We start from the raw sequence: 20669 nt of genomic DNA, 5'->3' as shown, positions 1-20669 counted from the left end.
ATAACTCTGGTGTGCCTGAGAGGCAAAGAGAGAGAAGAAAGGTCTCAACACACCGAATAAAGAGCAATTTGAGAATACCTACTGTCACCTACAGCAAGGCAAAACAATTTAGCCATATATATTCACATATGTTCAGTTCACCAGAAACTCTACGTCAAAGCCCAGATCATGCCTGGCTCAATGGAGAGCACTCATAGGACACAAACTGCACACTGCTTCCTGTAAGAGGCCGAGAAAAAACACATGAAGAAAATGGAGTCCTTCAGTATCTTGTAAATAGAGAATATCTGCCTGAGCAACCTGTCTTGCAATCAGTCTTTAAGCCCTAAAGGCATAAACTTGTGCTGTATTTGCTGACTGTGACAGAGCCATACCCTACCCTATATGCATCATTTTAAGAAAAGGCTCAAATAAAATGGAGGGGGGGGGGGGGAAGGAAAAAAAAAAAATCACAAACCCACTCGAAACTTGTAGGAGTTTGGAAAAAGTTAAGTCTGGAGACGAACTCGGTCACAAAAGCCTCCAGCGCTCACTTCCCGCCGTTGGGTAGCGATGCCCCTCAGCCCGGCTCCTCAGCCCGGCTCCTCAGCCCTGTCCCGTCCGTCAGCCCGGTCCCTCAGCCCGGCTCCTGAGCCCTGTCCGGTCCCTCAGCCCGGCTCCTCAGCCCTGTCCCTCAGCTCTGTCCCGTCCGTCAGCCCGGTCCCTCAGCCCGGCTCCTCAGCCCTGTCCGGTCCCTCAGTCCAGTCTCTCAGTCCAGTCCCTCAGCCCTGTCCAGTCTCTCAGTCCGGTCCCTCAGTCCTGCCCGGTCACCCATCCCTGTCCCGTCCGTCAGCCCGGTCCCTCAGCCCGGCTCCTCAGCCCTGTCCAGTCTCTCAGTCCTGCCAGGTCTCCCATCCCCGCCCCGTCCTTCGCCCCGGCCCCTCCGAGGGTCAGACCCGGCCCGCGGGGTCGCCCCGCCCAGCGCGCACGGGCCCGGCCCTCAGGCGCCACCTGGCGGCGCTGGGGCGGCCCGTCCCTCATGAGGGGCGGCCATGCCTGGTGATGGCAATAGATAAAGCGGGCGGCAAATGGGGGTTCCGACCAACGGAGAGCGTGTCCGGCCCTTCCAGAGGGAAGGGGAAAGGCCAGAAGGGAGTCTGAGATTGTTGAGTCGTGCTCTGAATTAATGGGGTTGTCCCATCGCCAGGCGGTCCGAGCAGATCTGGGGGGGATAAAAGACTGTCATTTTGCTAAAAGTGACCCTGCTCCCTGCCCGAGTGCTCTGGCTGCTTACAGCCCGACAGCAAAGCGAGAGGTGTGGCGATAAAAACGCGATTTGAAGAGGAGACGGTGCTGGGCTGCCCGGCTCGGCAGCACGGGAGCCGCGGGGAGCGGCGTGAGGCGGGCGCGGGGCATCCGGCTCTGGAACGGGGCAGGAGAGGGGACAGCGACAGGGACAGCGAAAGGGACAGGGACAGCACGGGGGTTACAAAGCACAGTTACCGCGATCCCCTCCTTCAGCAGCCTCACAGCGCCCACGCAGCTTCTGCACCCCGAGGGGCTGCTCTGCAGAGTTGTGTTTTACGTGTCCCAGCACTCTTGGGCTGTGGTGTCAGTACGAACACGCTCACTAAAATACTGGAAAAAAAAAAATTAAAAAAAATAATAATTAAGTCTGAAGGGCTTTTTCAGTGCTGCATCAGCCTTGTGGAGGATGCAGACGTACGTGACACAGCCTCCCTATTCACTACAGGGCAATTAAAAAAAGAAAACAACAATAATGTGTTGCCTCCTAATGCTACCTTCTTTTTGGTTTTAAAAGTGCCCATTCTCTGTTCTATCATTATAGGCCGCTCTGGTGTGTTTTCCATGAGGGTTTTAGATGTCAGGATAAGGCAGAAATCTATAATGATCATTATTCTGTATTTTAAGGACTCTGAACAAAAAGAGTGACATTGTTGGGTTTAGAGGCCCTGAGCATTCTTGGTGTTTTGTGTGTGTTGTTAGAGAGATGAAATATTAGAGTAGCAAATACTATTTTCCCAGATTTATAGTTTAGAATATGTACATATGCTTGTATTCTATTGTACTTTCTTTTGATATGTATTTCAGAAATGCAATAGTGTATTTCCTGTCTTCCTAAGAACAGTTGTAGCTTTTAATATGCTATAGCAAGTGTTATGATCAATATGAAAGCAGCTTGAATCCTACCAGTCCTTTAAAAAAAAAATAAATTATTAACCTTTCATATCTTGCGGTCTTCCTCCTGAGCCCACTCCTGACAGAATCTCTGAAGATTGCATGGAAGGGATAGGAAATAATCTCTGTTTATTCGTGCATCATTACCATAAGAGAAGTAACAAAAATCTCAGATGGAATTGGTACAATTCCCCTGCCTCTTGTTGGTACCTAGGACTGAGAGCATTCCCTTCTTCCTACATTTATTATCAGAAACAAGTATTAATATAAACTTCAAAGCAATTTTTCTACTTTAATGAAACTACTAAAAAGATACAGTTTAATAAAAGCTACTCTGTGAACCAAAGAACTGTTAGAATCTCTGTTATGTATAGATGTCCTAAATATGACAGTATGTTAAGGGGCTTTTTTTAAAGATGTACAGGATCAGACACTATATCAGAGTGGTGGAAATATGAATAAAAGTTCTATTTCTGCTTAAACTAGGTAAGTGAGTAATTTTTATGATTTAAGTAAGAGAAAAAGCCAGGGAGGCTTATGGCATGGGTTGTTTCTTCCCATTGGAGATGGTGCATGAATCCAGTGAATCCAAAAGAGTCAAGAACTGCAAATAAAACTCCAGTGGAGATTCTGCCAAACAAAGAAGTTTATGTGGTAAAGAATACATAAACCAACAGCAGTACAGAAATACATGCTACATCCATGCTAAACTGAGATATTGCTGGAATTAATCATCGTGTAAACTGAGAGACAGAAAAAGCGAATTGAATTTCGTGCCAAAGACACCAACCACATGTAGTCTTTCTTGTTAAACACTTTTAAAAACAAGGAGTTACTATTTATAGATCCTGCAGTAATTCTAGGTGTCAGATTGTAAACATACAAAAATAACATATTTCAAGGTATTAAATTATTTCCCAATAAAAAAAGCACGCTATAATTGATAATTGTTCTATTATTGAAAGCTTTGCTCTTAGGAGAAAGTGCACTAGTGCTTCTCTTCATTTAAATATATCTACTTCCAGAAAGAAAAGTAAAATCTGTGAAGAACATCTGCAAAGAATAGGTTTCATTGTTCTTTGCCATTAACCAGAAGTTTAGAATGTAGTGCTGTAAGTTTGTATGTCATATGATTAGTTAAGAAAGTTTACACTGTAATGTAAATTCATAAGACAAAATATTTAAGCATTAAGTTAAAAACATAAATATTTTTGTTAGCAGTATTTTATTAATTAAGAAATTCTTAAAAAGTCTTTTAACTAGGGGTTTTGTGACTTTCTAAACTATACTATAAAGATGTGAGCCGAACTCACTCTTCTTGCTTATATAAAAGATAAGAAAAAGAAACTGCATCATCAAAAACAATTCAGAGGTTTCATCCCAAATTACTTCAAAATTCCTCACAAATGTCAATAAACCTCTTTACTGTCAGGGGGTTATAATTCTGGAATAATCAAAATTATGTGTCATTATAGAAGCTCCTATTCTTAAAACTACTCTCATGATTTTTAAATAGATATTTCAAAAGTCTGGGCCTCACTCTCAGTTACATTAGAATAACCCCATCAACTTCAATTATCTTAAAATAATATGAAGATCAGAGACTTGTCATTGTCCACTTGCTGCTGTCTCTGTAATAGAACACTGTGGGCATCAGATTTAGCTTTTTTCTGTGGAAAATGATTTCTCTTTTATACTTTTAATAATGAGATCTAACATAGAATCAAAGTGACTTTTAAGAACATCCTATTTGTTCCTTTTTGATAATTTTTTCTTCCTAATATCCCCTAAAAACTTTAACCAGAATCTCAAATAATGAGATCAAAACTATTTAAATTAAAATACATGTCTAGACTATTGAGTTATGCCTCCTTCAATCATACTAAATAATACAAGCCGGAGAACCATAGCTTCCAGCCAGGTCTTTTGTGTATTTGGAAAAGCTTTATCAAGCCTAAGTTAAAAACTGCATTAAACTACATGAAAGTTTTCTTCCTAATGTGCGTGGCACCATTTCATCTGTAACCTTGCCCGGTTTCAGTCGTGGTTTGGATATCTGTGTGTTATCCCCAGTGGTGAGATTTGCCAGCTCGGTATGTCCCAGATCTTCAGTCTTTAGTGTAAGGATGTATCATGTCACGGGTTGAAAATTGTTTTCTCGTGATAATGGATGAGTTTGACAAAACTCTCAGTGCAGAAAGGAAATACAAGAGTAGCCAATTGTGCTAAAAATATGAAATGGGTGAAGACTGCTGAACTGCAGCTGGGAAGTGGGCTGTTACCTGGAAGCAGGTACAGGCAGGTGCACCCAGACATCCACAGCTTAAGGAACGTGTGTCTCGGGGTTCCAAATTCTTGTGTTTAGTCTGACCTTTGCATATATCCTCCTTCAGTCTGTATTTTCACCCAGTAGGGAAAAGAGTTAGAGAATATTCTTCCTCATCCCTTATTTTGTCTTTTTTCCCTTTTAAATTTTTTTTTATTTTTAAAATCTGAATAATCTCTACCCAGAATTTTATGTTGTTTCTGTGTTTTCTTCATGAAACCTGAAATGGATAAGCCTGGCCTAGCCATGACTCTGAATTTTAAATTTCTCGTTAAAACAGGGGAGTGAGTTATTTCAGCTATGGATTCTGGAGAAAAAAAATCTAGACATTCCCCTCTGGATAAGCAGTTTTGTGCAGTCTTACTTAACACAACCCAGAGATGAACTGAAGAGAAGGGGATTTTCAGAATAATGCAGTTAATGGATCCTAGCATCTCTATGATATAGAAATCCCATTTCAGAAAAATACAGTCCCAAAAAGAAACAGATTTGTTTCCAATTACAGGGTTTAAAGTAAAAGTGACTTAACTGGAACATTTCTAATGTTCTAACATTTCTCACCTCTGGTGAGGATCTTGCCTGGTATCCCTAATTTAAAAATAATTTTGGATACGATGCAGATGATGTTGTAACATTTCTCAACTTCTCAAAGAAGGCTGTGTTTAGCAAGTGAAGCTTTTTAGTCTCAGGTAAATTACATCATTCATGCTAACTTGCTTCCACTTTTCAAATCCAGAACGACGATAAGTCTTGTCTTTTAGAGAAGTGTTTTAGAATATACAATTTAATTCTTTGTACTAAACTTCATAACACAGGAGACAGGATTTGCAAGAACACTCTCCACAGAAATTCCTTGTGAGGAGATATTTGTACCACCTAGATTTAGATACCTACTTGCAAATCTGATTTGTGCACAAAAATATGCCTGTAAATTCCAACTAACTTCTCAACTAATTACAGGATTTTTAAAAAATGAAATAACTTTTGAAATGATTGCCAATCTCACCTGTCCAGAGAATGAAATAATGTGGTTGAAGTTTTCAGAGAAATTGGAAGAAAAACACATTTTAGTAGAATAGAGGCAGTAAGTTTAATACTGATTTTAAAGCTTATAGATGCCGGTCCCTCAAGATCTCATGTGAGTTATGAAATCCAATTTTATTCTCATAACTCTGTAATAAAGTTTTATAAATGTTATAAAAAAAGGTTTTTACTACGAGTGAACAGAAATCTGAACTATCTGGCCAAGTAATAAAATTGCATTCCTTTGTCACTAAGTGTCAGAGAAGAAGTTCTACAGTACACTGCTGGAAGATGGAGCATTTGTCATACTTTCAACTGATGATTATTTTGGGTAGAAAAATTTGATTTTAAAACGTTTTTAATAGCATACACACCTTAGAGAATAATTGTTTTGAATAACATGCACACTTCAGAGAACAATTTTTTTTTGCTGCATTTATTAGGTTTTGTTGCTGAACATCTCAAAAATCCTTTTTTCACCCTGAATATTGCTTTTGCAACTGCAGATCAATAATTGCTTTCTCACCATATTGTCACAGTGTCCCAGCCACACCAACAGAGTATTAAAAACAGCCTGAAACTTTTAAAAGGGTACCCTCATTCTACCTCTTTAATTAAGAACGCTATTCAATTAATAATTGTAATTTCTTTCATACGATGAGATTTAAAAAATGCCTAGACTCTATTTTCACTCCCCCACAAAAACTGTCTTGTACTTCTATTTGTACATGACTGCTATGTGTATTACATCCATACTTCCAAAGTCTGTCATGATTTTCTTGTTTAAAACCATGTTTCAATTTGTGAATATCTTTGAAAAATATACTTTGTCTCATTCCTTCTTTTATTGCATACAAAGATAGAGAAGCTCCAATGATCACTGGTATTACTGTTTTATAAATTACTATATTTCTCAAAATTTCACACAGTACTGAATGGTTTTGGCAGTATAAAATGGATAATGTGAATCAAGTTTAGCCTTTAGTCTATTTTTCCATATATATGGAAACTCTGAAGAACCTCACTTTTCAACCAGAAAACTCTTCTCATGCCTTATTCCTTAGAAATTAATTTTTCTGAAAGGAACAACATGATGGCAAAAAAAGAAAAAAAAAAAAAGAGGAGAGAAATAGGATATGAAAAAAAAAATACATTTTGTAGCACTTTGGTGAATAAAATCCACGTTTCAACTAAATCAATTAGATCCAACTCCATGTAATTATCCTGGATGCAACCCCAACTTGAATTTAACTTGCTACAGGAACTGTGCGGTTTGCCTGTTTAAAAAGACAGATTTTATCACCAGCTAAAGGCACTTCAATTAAAATTGGAGGCTTACCCAGCCAGAAGCCTGCTGGCACTGCCTTGATGAGCTGGAATCCTAATTGGAAACTCTTTGCAGTGAGTGCACAGCAGAGAACCGTGGCTGTGTTTCCAGGGATGCTCTGCTCTCTGCAGATGTTTCCTACACATCTCTGGAATTTCTGCACATCTCTGCATTTCTGGAAGGGATGTGCTTCATGGATGGAGAAATGCACAACAGGTCTGGATCCACCTAAACCACAAATTCGGTTCATTCTACATTCAGGAGAAGCCTTGATTTTCGTTATTCTGTGTCCTCTAAAATACTTTTCCTTCAGATCTTTTTTATTTCATTATTTTGCTGGTGGAGTTTGTGGGAATCGGGAAAACAGAAACTTCCACAGGCACTGAAGGGTTTGATTTGCAGCCTCGGAAGAAGCTTGGGTTGATGTAAAAATACAACACACAGACATTAAGCAGAAAAATGATAAAATTATGTTTCTGTAGTTGTAAGAAAGAATATGCCTTAAGTGAGAAACTGTATTGGGTAAAATGGTGAAGGGTTTCTAATGCAGGGGTGTGGCTGTATAGAGTAAATTAAGAGTTTAGAAGTTGTAACAGAAGCAGATGTGTGCTTGTGAGACAGAAACCCATTGAGGAAAAGCACCCACAGTGCAGCAGAATTAAGTAAAGGTGAAATGTTAGAAAAGCAAAATAAACCTTGTGGCAGCTTCTGTTGGGTTAGAAAGTTCTATATTGCCTTGTAACAAAGAACTTGGGACTGCTCTGAGCTGTGGCCGAGCTCTTGCTCCTCTAAAATCTCACAGCCTCTGAGGTTGATGTTTATTCGAGCATTAAATTGTTCTTAGCCCAAAAGTAGTCCCATCCCTTCATTTCTAGCAGCAATAGAGTTGAAATCTCTTCTGCCCATCCCAGCAAAGGCCAGAGGGATTGGTTATATGCCAGCACACTTTTATCTGGAGCTGGCCAGCTTGAAGCACCTCCAAATGAAAGCTGTAGTAATAGCATCTTGAGCAATTAAAGTCTAATCTATTCATATATTTTAGAGCTTATGATACCTGATTCAATGCATTTGTAGCCGAGAGTGTAAGAAATATCATCAACCCTGCTATTAGTGTTTGATTATTGTTAAATTACCTCTTTTTCAATCTGTAGTTTCTTCACTTAATGTTCGTAAATTCTGTAGAGTACTCTACTGTTTTTTGGGCTCTATTTTCTTAGCATATTCCAGCTACTGAATTCTGTGTAAAAAGCTCTTATGCCCTGTAGTGGGACAAATACCACTTTGGTTTTTGTGTGTGGTGGGGTTTTTTGTTTGTTTGTTTGGTTGGTTGGTTTTTTTTGTTATTTTTGGGGTTTTTTCTTTTTTGTTTGTTTGTTTGTTTTTAATTAAAGCAGAAAACCCAGGATAGATAGTAACTAACAGCAGAGAGTTCCAATTTTAGGTGAAACAACATCACCAAACACTGTGATTCAATAACTGTGATACTTAAATTATTAGAATGGACACAGGTGGCAGTTTAATTTCACTTTATATTATTTTTTGAGGTTTTGAGCAGATTTTTATGATGCCACTTGTGATTGTGACAGCCTAAATAAGTATTCTACTATTAAGCTAATATAAGATCCAATATTCAGTAGAGCTGCTTACATTTTTTTTTCAAATGACAGATTCTTGATCAAAAATCTTCCAAAAATCTTCTAAGAATTTCTCAGTGTTTCATTTTTGCAGTTTGTATATTTAATATGCAAATGAGTAGCCACATTTGATATATAAAAATTGATATAAATAAAAATTTATTTCTATCAATAAAATTTCTATAATTTAAAAAATAAAATACTTTAAAATTATATTTTTTTAAAAATATAAATTGATATAAAATTTTGGTGTGAGGTGTTGACAGTGATTTTCTCTCATCTTTTTCATGTATCCTTTCATGATTTCCCAGGTTCCAGCAGCAGGCTCAGGCTCTGCTGACACAGCATTTCTGCAGGCAGAATTTCCCTGCTCACTGCTGGGACTCTCAGCTGAGGAAGGCTTGACTCAGCTCCGAATGAAAGGAGTGACCTGACAGGAACTGCACCATGGAAAGGTGGCAAAGATGGGAGAAATAACTGGGAGAAAGAAGGGAATGTCACAGGATGAAAGAGGAGGAATGTGGAAATGCAGAGAAAACCTTTCAAATTAAAGGGCTGCTTCAACTCTTAGCTGCAGATGAGACACAATTTCTTTGAACTCATTTCACTGAATCACCTTGAACATTTTCAGTAGGTTTTGGGACATTTGCCAGAAGTCAAAAGGTTAAGTCTTCCACTATATTTTTTTAAGCAGTTTTGCTGGTTTTAAGTCTACATTCATATCTCAAAAGATTTTTTTTTTTTTTTTTTTTTTACATCAAAGGAAGAAAGACAAGTAAAAATTCTAACTGGTAACTTCTTAGTGTTAAAACCATTTTTTCTTGTGGGTATGATCATGGTAACTTTTCCAATCTCACCTTTGAAGAAAATACTACTGATGTATTTTAGGTCCTTTAAAGTCACCTAACGTAGTACCTTTACTTTTTTTTTCAGGATCTAATTATAATGAATAAGAGCAAGATGAATCCTTACTGTCAAGTTTTCTTTTTTCCTTCCTGACTTGTGAAAATAGAATGTTCCTTGGAATCAGTGCTTCCTTTACAAAAGAATACATTGCTAGGGTTTGGAATTTTAATTAAACGTGATGCTCAAACCAAGCCTGCTCTAATATTAGTACTAGTTTGTTGATTTTCTACAGCAAAGTCCCTTGGAAAAAGAACAAAATCCTAAAATGTAGTTTTTTATGAGACCAGAACTTCCAGGCATCAGTGGGGAGTGAGCTGTTGATATAAAACTCTACCTCTGACAGGCAGGATCTCATTTGATGAGATGGGTTTCCACCTGAATTATCAAGCCTCATGTAGTCAGTGATCTGTCTTGGGGCAAATGCTAACAACAACAACAACTGTGAACTGCTTAACCATCATGGTACTGAAAAAATAAGCACTTAAGGTTAGTGTTTTATTCTCCAAGATTTGAAGAGGTCCTTAATTTTAAGCAGGAAAGAGTCCCAGTGAAGACAGCTGGTATTTAAATTTGCCTAAAGATACAGCTGCTCTTAATGGCTGCATCACGCTCTGACCCTGAGCATGACAAATTCTTTTAGCTAGAAAACAGAAACTGTGAAAGATTCTGCATTTGTGTGGTAGTCATGCTGCTTGCCAGTTTTTCTTCCATTGCAACAACTTTTTGATCCCGTGGTGGTGTACAGGTACCTTCTCATCAACACAAAAAACCCCAAAACAGTTAAAGACTTACACACCCCTCAATGCAAAATATTTTCTGAGGAAGTCCTGTGGAATCATGGGCAGTTCTGGGATATTTTCTATGGAGGGCAGCATTTCTCTAAAGATTTGTTCTGTAAACTGTATACAAACCTCTTTTTCTCTACAGCTACTTGAGAGTACTGGTTTTAGTATTTTCCCTTTTTCCTGGGTGTAAAACAGTCCATGATGGTTGCCATTTTTTCTGCTATTCTTTGTTTACAACACAATTTCTGTGTTTTTTTCTCCTTGCTGAGGTGCTGGTTTGGGCTTAGCTTTCAGCTTAGCCAAGTGTGTGGGCTTGACTTCCCTGTGGTGAGTTGCACGTACATAACATTGCTAGATAAGGCACTGAGCATGAGGAAATTGTCCTCAAGTTTGAACTTGCTTCATGTTGACAGAGGAAGTCCTCTTTGACAATTTTCTGAGAATCAAGCCCTTGAGAATATAGGATTTTTCATGTTGCTGTGGACATGTCATAGCTGTTAAATATGTGATAATCACAGCATTTCTGTTTCTGGCCAAACTTCTCCCAGAAATACAGCTTCCAACCTGATCCCAAGCTGGGTAAAATGACAGTAGAAATCCTGAAGATTTTATGCACAGGCTCAGAAGGACATTGATTGCTTGGCTAATGACATGCTGAGCAATCTGTTCTTCAAGCAGAGATGGGCACTGCTAGTAAGGCTTAGGAGTAAACCAAGAGTTTTGGCATGAAAGAAAATGGCAATAATCATAACTGCATCATAATATTGACTTTTTCATTTTTCTTCAATTAGACATTGTTTAAGAAGTGAGCAGTTTGGAACAAGATTGTTTTCTTTTAACTTCTTTCAGCCTACATCTAAATGCTAACATTTTATTTTTAGAAAACCATCCCAAAACATTAATGATCTATTAAGGAAACTGAACAGCCTCTGTCCACTCATAAGAAATCAAATTTTCTTCATGAAACAATCCAGAGAAAGAATGCCATGGAATAAGGCTATCCATTATGTATAATATGTATAAATATAAGGTTATTCTGTCAAGCAGAACCATAAGCATATAAATTCTAGAGAGATAAGAGAAACAACAAACTCCTGAACTGGATTTGCATATTTTGCAATCTTGCAATGTATATCTCTGCTTCTCCTATAATTGATTTGAAGCTCCTGTAGCAGCATTAAAGTGTCAGAGACTTCAATTTATGTGCCACTCTGCCCAAACCCACAGTCCAGTCACAGAAAGGGAGCCATTCAGTCGCAGCATGAGTTATTCCTTATTTTGCTTGAGAACACCTTGCAAACAAATGCTTTATGGTTCTGAAATCCTCCTGTTAATTATGGACAGGAAAAGCCTTTAGACAAGAAAAGGCTGAGATGTGCAGGCAAACAGAGCTCTCTTGAGGCTGCTCAGTGTGCACTGTGGTCACTGACCTGTCACTGCTGGTTTACCTCTGCATCACCTTCCTGTTCCTGGAGCAGCAGGAAACGCATCTTCCATGGGATGCGGTCAGGCTCTGTGGTGTTGGTACCTTCCCACTTTCATAACAGCATGGCTTCTCATTCATCTAAAAAAAAACAATGCATCTTGATTTGTGCCTTTCAAATACCTGATGCAAATTTTCAAAAGCCTTCCAGGAATGACTGGGTTTGTTAAAGAATTATGGTATGTGGCAATCAGATCCACAAGTCATGGTTTAACCAAACAATCTATTTAAGATTTAACCACAGGGAATATTTCTTCAGAAACTGAAGTATTTTTGAGGGAAAGATATGTAATTTACTAGACAAATTTTCACTTAAGACTGAAGACAAACATGCCTTCAACTTTGTTTATTTTGTTACAGAAATCTCATTATTCAGACTTAATTTCAAACACCTTTTTGGTTAAATACTGAACTATGATAACACTTGTTTTTATGTGTAGCTGATAAAGTACTGGAGGTTTAGGTAGTTACCTTTCCCTTAACCATTGGGTTACTGTAGAGCTGGACACAACAACAGTTTGTACTTCTTTTTTTTTTTTTTTTTTTTGTTCATTTCAGAGTATTAATAGGAAATTAAATGAAACTCAAATTGGAGAAACTCAATGAGGAGAACTGATGGATATTTCCTTGCAAGCTGGGATTTCTTTCTCCCCATGCTAGGAGAAAAAGAAGAATTATTTCCTATAGCAAGGATGATTTTTTGTACCTTTAGAAATGAGAGATTTAAAAATGAGAGATGCCATTCTGGAGGAATTGCCAGTGCTTATATCGTGGAGAACAAGAGAGAATCTGGGGATTTCATTTCCACTCAAAATGTTAGGCTAGCTCACCCACACTGGAAAACACAATTATGGAAAAATTTGTCTAAGACAAGTAGGTGAGATTTTAAGCGAGTGCTCTGGCAAAATGAGCCCCTTTCATCAGGCCTGCAATCTGCTTGCAGATGAGATGGAAAAATGAGGAAGAGTAATGAACTAGTAACAATCAGGTTTTGATTATTAATCCTAACTCAATGTCTCTTCTCATTTGCATGTTTTTCAAGTGGAATGGAACATTAAAAGCAAGTTTCTCATGCACTTTAACTTTCTGAAAAACTAGGTAACAGACTTCTTAACTCACTTACTTGGAGAACTTCTTTGGGTTTTGTGTTCTATTTGTTTTGACAGTTTTATTGCTTGTTTTCTACCGAAGAGAAAGCAGCCTACGCCACTCTAAAAGGAAAATATTACAAGTGACAACAGCCCCTGGAAGTTACAGCCATGAATTTGATGACAAAGCTTCCTAGGGCATGGAAAAAATGAATTTGATTCCAAAATAGTGTCACAGAAATTTCTTTTAGATTAACTTGAATCTGTTGAAAAATGAATGGAAGTTATCATGCATTTACCATATTTAAGGCATCTGTGGCACTTGTAGAATGGAAAACATATTTTTAATAAAGTCAAATAAAAATCTTTGATTATCAGGAGTACTGTGTGTTGGTTTTAATGGGAACTTCAAATATGTTAAATTTCTGCTTCTGAATTCTTGTAGGAATCAATTCTTTGAAGTCAGAAGGTATAGCAATGAACTTTGTAAACCTACACTGTGATGGAATTAGTAATTTCTAATTGAAAAAAAGATAAATTAGTAGCCACATGCCTTTTCTAGATTGTATGTAAAACACCAACATCAAAACACCTGGCTCTTCAATTTCTCTGGAGGAGAAAACAGTGTCTGTTGCAGCTGAATCTTGCTGCTTTTGGATGCTGAAAGAGCAATTAATGTTAGCACATAAATATAAATGTATAAAGAGTTTCATTTATTATATGGAGTTAGTTTGTATTCTATCCAAAAACCCATGCAGAACTAAATAAATAAAAGTATAACCAGGAAAATACCAAGTGTACATATTACCACAATCTGGCTTTAACCCACAGATTGCAGACTAAAAGCTGCTATAGAACTCAGAGGGAATAAATCAGAAGCTCAGGGTAGTACTGTGTCTGTTGGTCAATTTTATCAAAAAATTTTATATTTTTTGACAGCTGCCCACAACCAGAAAGAAGCTAATAGGTAAGGAGAAATAAATCATAGTAGAAAAGAAGATTAAAAAAAACAGAATAGATTGGCTTTTGGAATTTCTAGGTTGTTGTATTCTCAGATGCAAGGCTCAGGGAAAGGGAGGAAAAGGAGATATGGCTCAAATATCCTTAGAAAGGATAGGAGGGAAGGCATTCAGTGGTGTTTGGCCCACCCTAACTTCAGTGGAGATTCTCTTTCCTAAAGAATCACCCACACCAAGGCTAAATCATAAATCATTCCTGCACAACAGTGACAAAAGGAGATCCACATAGAAAAAAAACCTGGATTTGCTGTTCAAACATTTGAGACTGCATGAAATCCCTTTCACATATTTTTTTCTAATTTTTTTTCCCAAAATCTTGGGGACCTCTGATGGCACAGAGCTCCAGTGGAATCCAGAGAAAGCCAGGATTATTGGTATTGCTCCTTCATCACCTCTCAAAAGAAGATCATCATTTCATCCCTTGCAGAAGTGGAAGGGATAATCAGGTTTTAGAATTCAAGCATTATTGGGATATTAGGTAGATTTAAGTTAGCATAAGGGGGATTGTAATAGCATAAGCTATAGAGGTTGAGAAACCAAGGAGATGGAAAACTGTAAGCCTCCAGTTGCAGGATGGAGCAGTAAACCCAGAAAAATGCTAACATCTGTAATGCATCAGGAATGTAAATGAGTTCATTGTAACAGAAATGGCAACTGAGAGCTCTCACTGATCATTTTGGATGTCTGAAAATTTTTAATTATTTTCTTTTTTAATTTTTAATTTTGGAGCTGTGTGAAGGTTTTAGCTACAGTAAAGGTTGGTCTGTTTCTTTAACTGTTTCTATTAGTTTCTACTGCTTTGCCTGTGTTTCCTGGTATTCTTTTGGTTTTGTATGCAATCAGAGGCATTATAAGGTCCCTCAGAAAAAATATTTTTCTGCCTATGTGTATGACTTTTTATGTTAATGACTATATTAAATATCTTCCTGTACCACAGTTACTCAAGAGAACAAATATCTATAATATTAAATGTTACGGTTTAAGGCAATCTAAGATACAAGGTCCCATTTTCCTCACAGTATCCAAAATACTGTAAAGGACAAGTGAAAAGCACTCAGAGTACACACACTACAACTTAAATGTGTGGTTAGCAGTGGAATATCTTTTGGTCATCTTATTAAATCAATAATGTTTCATATCTGAACGCCAAGCAGTTTATTTTCCCCTAAAGTAAAACTTCATGGTAGAACTCAGATTAAAAATGGCCTAAGAAAGGATTTAATCTGATTAGAAGTTGACAGCTCCATCCCATATCAATTTACAGGAGTCAGAAGTGGTTAGTTATATCAGTTTTCCTTGGTTATTACATTCAATCTTGAATAAATGAGGGGGAAAGTCTGTCTGTGCTCCTCACATGCAGTCATTTAATTCACTGTTCTTTTCTGGCCAATCTCATTCATAGTGCTCCTTTGAAATATGATTGGTGATGCCAATTACCACAGGCATATTGGCTGAACAGAATATATTTCATTTTATTAGAGGAAAAGACATCAATGGAATCTGCTGTAATTTCTGTGTCCCTTGCTATTTAATTCCTACACTGTTTATTTTTTATTTCAGAGGGTGAGCATGCATCCTCTGCTCCCACTCAGTTTCTCATTATTTCCCCATTAAGTCAAATTACAATATAATTCAAGAATATCCAAATTGATGAAAGATGGTATGGCTTTAGCTTTTAAAAGCTAAAGAGCCATAGAATAAACAGTTTCTGTCATCTGTAATCTCAGTCATATCAGATGCTCAATTCAGTAGAAGACAATATAAATGTAGGAGTTTAGAAACCAACAACCAAACGGATAAATTGCCTACAGTAAGGGTATTTTATCATGCAAATGTCAATAATCTCAGAAATAAGCTTTAAAGGAGAACAGAAAATTCAAATTAAGAACAGAAAATTCAAATTAAAACCAGGGAGTTCTTTGACATAAGACAAATTATAATTTAAAACCAAGTTTGTTAAAAGAAGAGAGTTTTATATGAAAGTCTTCCTGATATTTTACATTTAGCTGAAGTCCTGGCTTCAAGAGAATTTGGATTTTACCCACAGTGTACAGCTACATCTATTCTTCCTCAATAACAGGCATGGTACTTCTGATTAATTATCTTCTCTGCTGGTGAAGGGTTTTCCTGAAGAAACCAAGAGAACTGAGCTTGTCCCTGTCTCACCCAGGGCTTGGGAACTTCATCCTGGGGAGCTCAGCAGGCTCCTGCACCCTGGGCTGAAAGGGGCACTTATGCAGCAGATAAAATAAAGAACATAGCAAGCTCATCATTGTGGGTTCTGCTATGGCAGTTTAAAATGGAGCCTTTACTAAAAATCTCTACTTATATATTATAAAAGTTAATAATACTATACATTAAAATACTATAGATTAAATAAAATACTATAAATTAATACTATAAATTAATAAAACTACTTTATTATACTACTAATAATACTATTAAATACTATATAAGATAGACACGTTAAGCTAAGTTTAGAGTTTTAGAGTTTAAGATATACAAAAAATAAAAGTAGTTACAAAGGTAAACAAGAAATTTAGAAGGCAATACTGTAGGTTTGTGTCATAACAAGATTGGCTAAGAAAGCTTGCACTGTAACATGGGTCCATAGGACAAAATATTGAAGGATTGGGTCAAAAGTATAAATATTCTTTCTGGCAGTGTTTCATTGGTCAATAAATCCTTAAAAGCTCTCGTAACTGAGGGTCTTGTGATCTTCTGAGGCACGCAGTGAAGATGTGAGCTGAACTCACCCTTCCTGCCTATGCAGAAGATAGAAAAAATAAATCCCATTATCAAAAACAACTCAGAGATCCCACCTCTAATTCCTTCAAATCCTCACACTCAGCAATAACAAAAACACCTCTACTCAAACCCTATTTCCAGCAAAAATCCAAAGCACAGCCCTACACAAAGGGAAAAATAACTCTACCTCAGCCCCAAGCAACACACCGTACTGCTGGAGAGATTTTATTGTCTTTTCCAATGTTTTGGTCGTGACATAATTTTTCATTTTGGGTCACTGTATGGTTGTACACATCAAAGACATATCAGATGAACCCAAGATGACTAGACAGCAATCAGCTGAATCAGAGAAAATCAGTTTTGACCATTTCCTCATTAATTTTATGATAAACACATATACTATAAAATAGTTTTTAAAATATATATATATAAATATATTTTCTAGAGAGTATATAGAGTAGCTCTTTATAAACAACATAGTTAGAAACTCTAGTTAAATTCTTAACAGCCTGATTGTGCTACAGGGATCTGTGGAAATAATCTAATAAAGAAATCACTCCTAATAAAAAAATCCATCCTTGAATCTCCATGTTTTTTGCAGTGAGCTTTATGCTGTTTTACCCTCTCAGCCATACAATGCACATCTTTTCAAGTCAGATCTCTTCTTTAGCATCTCTACCTCTGCAATTATTTTTCCTGAGGCATAAGTTCCCTTGTTGGGTTTATAAGCATTCAGATAAGCCCAAATTTTTGCAGCTGGTTGATCATACAAACAAACATCTGTTTGGGTGATAGCAGTTTAAGTAAGAATGAAAAATTTCTTTTGAGTTGTAACAATGAGCAGCATGTTAGTGTGGCAAAATATTCAGGTAATGATATTACTGCAAATTTCTCTCAGGATTTTAGGTTTGGTAAATTAAAAATCAAACAAACAATTCCTTTTAAATAATTCAGTGAGTCCTTAAAAAAATCAAGGTACTTGATTTTTTAAAAAAAAATTATGGAGGTTTTTATTTTAAAAATCAAGGTACTTGGGCTTAGCCAACAGTGTCTTCCTGAATGGAGTTTGGTTCTGGAGTTGATTATGGCCAACAGATGGTCCAGATATTGCTTAAATTGTAATTAAGATATTTCAGTTTTCATTTCTATTTCATGGCTGGATCTTTACATATCTTATACTGAAGAAAACAGCTATTTCTGCCCTAATGCTCAATTTTCAAATTGCTGCTTTTCCTGTCCATTCCGTGTTCAGAATAGAAATGTGTTTTGCCCACAGTTTATGTTGTACAACATATGCTTGGTTAATCTCTCCAGTCTGATTTTGAATTTTTTGATTTTTTTACTTGTTATCTTGTGTTGGGCCTTATTTCATGATGTCAACACCCTTAACAAACTGCATAACACATCAGCAAGCTACACACTATTAAGGTTATTAGCACCAGTTGTTGTTTTGTGTTTTACAGTCCATGCAATTTCAATACAGCTTAGAGGAAAATGTTTCCAAGGGCAAAAGGAAAAGATCCTCTCCCTTTCTACAGCATATATCCTAAAATCTGCCCACATATCCTCTGCATGACCAGGTGCTGAAATACTGACTGCTTACCTGTAGGGATGAAAAGAAGCTTTTAAATTCTGAAAGCAAACAGTATTTTCACTCCTTGTGCTTTTCACTCCTGGCTGTTTTGAGAGTCCCCCTAAGGGGTTAATAGCACTGAATCCAGTTTTCCTGTCCTGTGTGTAAATATTCATGCACATATCCACATGGCTATTTTTTAGTCTCTGCAAAGATCATAGTTCTTGCCTTCTAATCAGTCAAAGTACATTTACACATAAAACACATGTATATTCAAGTGTCTTGTTAAGGCCTTCATAGACAGTGTAATTAATCTGATCAGGATCTCACTGGATCTCACTAAAAATCAGTCTTTGATGAAACTCTTGAATACCACGAAAAATACTGTGTTGATCTAGGATACAAAATGTATTGAAATACCTCTACATACTGTACATTTGCATTGAATTTGAGTCATTCCTGAGTTTTTTTAGTCCATCTGCTGTGGCATTTCACTACCACTGGAGAGGGTCCTTGTCTCAGCCAGTGTGGCTGCTTTAAAGGCTGGTATTCACCTCCCTAAGATGAAAATGATGTGTCTCAGGTTATTGAGCCTGAAATACTAAAAAAAGTGAGGCAAAAATAAAAAGAAGTATTCAGGAGCACAGAGCTCTAGCAAATGCCTAGGAATCATTCTCTTCAGAACAAGTCAAAGGAACAAATAATCTGTTAATCTGGTTTGTATCTGAATTAGTCCAAGAGTTCATATGTAAAAAAAAATTAATTAGATGCTAAAGCAAAAACAGCCTATGCCATTTTATTTCCATATTGTGTTCAACTTGTGTTTAACATGCATTTTCCTACTATTGAAAGACATATTTGGCATAAGGGATTGCTTGAAAATAACCCAAATTTCCTTTATGTTGCCTGTGCTTTCTATCTAGCACTCTCCTAGGAGAGCACCTGCTACATGGTGACAGCTCTGTACACAGGAATAAAATCTGCTGTATTTAACTCTGTTTTTTAAACTGCTGGGGTTTTCCACACTGAGGTTTATTTACTACACTTTAATATCATATTGAGTGCCACTTAATAAAAAAAATTTTGGGTAAATAATAAGTGCCACTTGCTTTGAGTGATGTTTATGGATTTGTAAAAACTACAGTGAATTCTACTCTTTTGTTTTTAGGAAACCTGAGCATTCCACCCCTATTGTGAAGCTGCATCTAATAGTTTTGGTCTTCAAAACAGACAATACTGTTCCTCCAGTGCCCCCTAAGAGATCCCTTTTGCCAAAAATCCGTACAGACTGGGCTTCATATGGCACAAAGGCTTTTCCAGGTCGAAAGACAGAAGTGCTAAATTGCATGAACAAGTTTGGAATTGCAAAAATACTTACAGCTCATAAAACCTTCCAAGAAAAACTCCAAATTACACTCAAAGCAGTGCCTTGCAGGACGCTTTATGACATCGACTTGTGCCTTTCGCCTTTTGAATTTTTTGGCATCTAGGTCAGTAAAAAATGTATTATTTTCTAAATAAGTCTCATCACTTTTTTCCCACATATGTCAAAATACATACAGTGCATCTATAGTTCATATAATGGTCACATTAATAGATCCATATGGATTTGCAGTAATCAGTATAATCAGAGCTATTATGGAAAATACCTTTGAAAAAGCAGAAGAGTGAAAAATAACTGAGTGCCCTGAAGAAGTTCCAGAAATCAGGTGGATTAACAAAAATATTTCCAAGTGAAAAAAAATTCTATGTATTTTAAATGCATTTTTGACACTTACTTTTCCAGTATTACACATTTCCATGACGCAGTGAAATGGTGGTGTGCCACCTTATTAACATGCACCCACTGCTCAAAGCTCTTACCCTTGAAAATGAAACCAAGACAAAGTTTCTAACATGCAAGAAGAAAGAATTTATTCTGATCTTACTGGTTTAATTTAAGCTACCAACACTATTTCATTAATTTGTTCATATACTGAACATTAATAAATCAAAATTTAATAAAAGGTTGAGTTACAACAGTTATACCACAGAAGGAGAAGATGACCAGGAAGAAAAATCTAATAAATATTATTTATTAGAATAAAATAATAACCATAATCACCATTAATATCCCAGCAGTAGAAGGTCACTTTGCTGAATGGTCCATGATGAAAAAAACAGTAAGATGTGTAAAAAGCCAGTCTCAGCTGTTTTAAGAGAAGTCTTTGTACTTAAACTGAGTTGCACATGAGATATTGCCAGATCTGAACCATTACTGCTTGAAGACAACGGAGGTACACACTCACATCTTATAGGGTTATAGGAGAAAATTTGGGTAAATGAACTCTGTGAGGTTTTTGCTGAAACCAATTTAAAATAAACTCAAATCCAGAAAAATGAGTTTTTGTATCTGCTATACTGAAAACCTCATTTTCTTGCTACATTTTTATAGTTGTTGGGTTAATTACAGGGAAGAAAAAATTACTGTAATTCTTTCTACAGAAAAAAACTTTACAGTAGAAAAAAATATATTTAAAGATCAGGACTAGAACATAAGACTGCCTTTTGATATATGCCTTCAGTAATGTTTTCTGAAA

Source organism: Pyrgilauda ruficollis, unplaced genomic scaffold (genome assembly GCF_017590135.1).
Source record: "Pyrgilauda ruficollis isolate IOZ18807 unplaced genomic scaffold, ASM1759013v1 scaffold118, whole genome shotgun sequence".
Lineage (NCBI taxonomy): Eukaryota > Metazoa > Chordata > Aves > Passeriformes > Passeridae > Pyrgilauda > Pyrgilauda ruficollis.
The sequence above is the reverse complement of the archived record's forward strand: the minus strand, read 5'-3'. Positions refer to the sequence as shown.